Source organism: Amblyomma americanum, chromosome 1, assembly GCF_052857255.1.
Source record: "Amblyomma americanum isolate KBUSLIRL-KWMA chromosome 1, ASM5285725v1, whole genome shotgun sequence".
NCBI classification, from domain to species: domain Eukaryota; kingdom Metazoa; phylum Arthropoda; class Arachnida; order Ixodida; family Ixodidae; genus Amblyomma; species Amblyomma americanum.
The window spans coordinates 486,847,746-486,851,876 of NC_135497.1; the positions used below are offsets into that span (position 1 = coordinate 486,847,746).

The 4,131-nt window shown below is 47.5% G+C and overlaps 1 pseudogene; it reads left to right on the forward strand.

The window, feature by feature from the left end:
• The first annotated feature begins 1,966 nt into the window (after positions 1 to 1,966).
• Positions 1,967 to 2,093, forward strand: LOC144116836 (U2 spliceosomal RNA; annotated as a pseudogene).
• The last annotated feature ends 2,038 nt before the right edge of the window (positions 2,094 to 4,131 follow it).

A 4,131-nucleotide genomic window follows, 5' to 3' on the forward strand; every position in this document is an offset into this window, starting at 1 on the left:
TCATTTGAACCCAATATATGTTTAGGAATGTGGCGGAGGGCTTAAAGGTTGCTTCACTTCCGCCACCGGCTGGCCCGGTATTGCACTGCCTCCGGGATCAACCTGGGGCATTATGGCACGCGTCTTTTCTATCCTATCTTTTTATCCTATCTTTAAACTCTCCTACTTTAAGCACGTGGTAGCGATTGTGGCTCAACTTGAGCCAGTGGGCCGGCCTTTGCACTTTCCTTTGCGGTTTTCCTGGCAATAACAGAAGAAGTCACTAATACTTGGGTTCAAAGCCCCGTGGGCAGTTTTCGATTATAGAATATCTGATCCGGGTCCCATTTGAACCCTACATATTTTTAGAAATGTGGCGGAGTGCTTGAAGGTTGCTTCACTTCAGCCACCGGTTGGCCCGGAATTGCACTGCCTCCGGGATTGGCCTGGGGCATTATAGCGCACGTATTTTCTATCTTATCTTTCTATCCTATCTTTAAACTCTCTTACTTTCTGCACGTGGTAGCGATTGTGGCTCAACTTGAGCCAGTGGGATGGCCTTTTAACTTTCCTTTTCGTTTTTCCTGGCAATAACAGAAGTCACCAATACTTGGGTTCAAAGCCCCGTGGCCAGTTTTCGGTTATAGAATATCTGATCCGGGTCCCTTTTGAACCCTACATATTTTTAGAAATGTGGCGGAGTGCTTGAAGGTTGCTTCACTTCCGCCACCGGCTGGCCCGGTATTGCACTGCCTCCGGGATCGGCCTGGGGCATTATAGTGCGCGTATTTTCTATCCTATATTTCTATCCTATCTGTAAACTCTCCTACTTTCTGCACGTGGTAGCGATTGTGGCTCAGCTTGAGCCAGTGGGCAGGCCTGTGCACTTTAATTTTCATTCTTCCTGACAACAACAGACAGACAGACAGCCGCTATTGGGTTCGAAGCCCGGGGGCCGTTTTCGGTTATAGAATATGTGATCCGGATCCCATTTGAACCTACATATTTTTAGAAATGTGGCGGAGGGCTTGAAGGTTGCTTCACTTCTACCACCGGTTGGCCCGGTATTGCACTGCCTCCGGTATCGAGCTTTGGCATTATGGCACGCGCCTTTTCTATCCTATCTTTAAACTCTCCTACTTTCTGCACGTGGTAGCGATTGTGGCTCAACTTGAGCGAGTGAGCAGGCCTGTGCACTTTACTTTTCGTTTTTCCTGGGAATAACAGAATACGAAATCACTAATACTTGGGTTCAAAGCCCCGTGGGCAGTCTTCCGTTATAGAATATCTGATCCGGGTCCCATTTGAACCCAACATATTTTTAGAAATGTGGCGGAGGGCTTGAAGGTTGCTTCACTTCCGAAACCGGTTGGCCCGGTATTGCACTTCCTCCGGGATAGAGCTGGGGCATTTTAGCGCGCGTCTTTTCTAACCTATCTTTAATTTCTCCTACTTTCTGCACGTGGTAGCGATTGTGGCTCTGTTCGAGCCAATGGGCAGGCCTGTTCACTTTCCTTTTGTATCTTCCTGGCAACAACAGACAGACAGACAGACAGACAGACAGACAGACAGACAGACAGACAGACAGACAGACAGACAGACAGACAGACAGACAGACAGACAGCCGCTAGTGGGTTCGAAGCCCGTGGGCCGTTTTCGGTTATAGAATACATGATCCGTGTATCATTTGAACCCAATATATTTTTAGGAATGTGGCGCAGGGCTTAAAGGTTACTTCACTTACGCCACCTGTTGGTCCGGTATTGCACTGTCTCCGGGATCGGCCTGAGGCATTATAACGCGCGCCTTTTCTACCCTATATTTCTATCCTATCTTTAAACTCTCCTACTATCTGCACGCGGTAGCGATTATGGCTCAGCTTGAGCCAGTGGGCAGGCCTGTGCACTTTACTTTTCTTTCTTCCTGGCAACAACAGAGAGACAGCCGCTATTGGGTTCGAAGCCCGGGGGCCTTTTTCGGTTATAGAATATCTGATCCGGATCCCATTTGAACCCAACATATTTTTAGAAATGTGGCGGAGGGCTTGAAGGTTGCTTCACTTCCGCCACCGGTTGGCCCGGTATTGCACTGCCTCCGGGATCGGCCTGGGCAATAATAGTGCGTGTCTGTTCTATCCTATCTTTCTAACCTATCTTTAATCTCTCCTACTTTCTGCACGTGGTAGCGATTGTGGCTCTGTTTGAGCCAATGGGCAGGCCTGTTCGCTTTCCTTTTCTATCTTCCTGGCAACAACAGACAGACAGACAGACAGCCGCTATTGGGTTCGAAGCCCGTGGGCGGTTTTCGGTTATAGAATATCTGATCCGTGTATTATATGAACCCAATATATTTTTAGGAATGTGGCGGAGGGCTGAAAGGTTGCTTCACTTCCGCCACCGGTTGGTCCGATATTGCACTGCCTCCGGGATCGGCCTGAGGCATTATAACGAGCGTCTTTTCTATCCTATATTTCTATCCTATCTTTAAACTCTCCTACTTTCTGCACGTGGTAGCGATTATGGCTCAGCTTGAGCCAGTGGGCAGGCCTGTGCACTTTACTTTTCTTTCTTCGTGGCAACAACAGACAGACAGCCGCTATTGGGTTCGAAGCCCGGGGGCCGTTTTCGGTTATAGAATATCTGATCCGGATCCCATTTGAACCCAACATATTTTTAGAAATGTGGCGGAGGGCTTGAAGATTGCTTCACTTCCACCACCGGTTGGCCCGGTATTGCACTGCCTCCGGGATCGGCCTGGGACATTATAGGGCGCGTCTTTTCTATCCTGTCTTTCTATTATATCTTTGAACTCTCCTACTATCTGCACGTGGTAGAGATTGTGGCTCATCTTGAGCCAGTGGAACGGCCTTTGCACTTCCTTTTTCATTTTTTCTGGCAATAACAGAAGTCACCAATACTTGGGTTCAAAGCCCCGTGGGCAGTTTTCGGTTATAGAATATCTGATCCGGGTCCCATTTGGACCCTACATATTTTTAGAAATGTGGCGGAGAGCTTGAAGGCTGCTATACTTCCGCCACCGGTTGGCTCGGTATTGCACTGCCTCAGGAATCAACCTTGGGCATTATGGCGCGCGTCTTTTTCGGTTTTCGGTTATAGAATATCTGATCCGGGTCCCATTTGAAACCAACATATTTTTAGAAATGTGGCGGAGGGCGTGGAGGTTGCTTCACTTCCGCCACCGGTTGGCCCGGTATTGCACTGCCTCCGGGATCGACCTGGGGCATTATAGCGTGCGTCTTTTCTATCCTATATTTTTATCCTGTCATTAAACTCTCCTACTTTCTGCACGTGGTAGCGATTGTGGGTCTGGTTGAGCCGGTGGGCAGGCCTGTGCACTTTCTTTTTCGTTTTTCCTGGCAATAACAGAATAAAAATAAGTCTCTAATACTTGGGTTCAAAGCCCCGTGGGCAGTTTTCGGTTATAGAATATCTGATCCGGGTCCCATTTGAACCCAACATATTTTTAGAAATGTGGCGGAGGGCTTGAAGGTTGCTTCACTTCCGAAACCGGTTGGCCCGGTATTGCACTTCCTCCGGGATAGACCTGGGGCATTATGGCGCGCGTCTTTTCTATCCTATTTTTCTATCCTATCTTTAAACTCTCCTACATTCTGCACGTGGTAGCGATTGTGGGTCAGGTTGAGCCAGTGGGCAGGCCTGTGCACTTTCCTTTTCGTTTTTCCTGGCAATACCAGAAGAAGAAGAAGAAGAAGAGGAAGAAGAAGAAGAGGAAGAAGAAGAAGAAGTAAAAGAAGAAGAAGAAGTAGAAAAAGAAGAAGAAGAAGAAGAAGAAGAAGAAGAAGAAGAAGAAGAAGAAGAAGAAGAAGAAGAAGAAGAAGAAGAAGAAGAAGAAGAAGAAGAAGAAGAAGAAGAAGAAGAAGAAGGAGAAGAAGAAGAAGAAGAAGAAGAAGAAGAAGAAGAAGAAGAAGAAGAAGAAGAAGAAGAAGAAGAAAAACAAGTCACTAATACTTGGGTTCAAAGCACCGTGGGCAGTTTTCGGTTAAAGAATATCTGATACGTGTCCCATTTGAACCCAACATATTTTTAGAAATGTGGCGGAGAGCTTGAAGGTTGCTTCACTTCCGCCACCGGTTGGCCCGGTTTTGCACTGCCTCAGGAATAGACCTGGGGC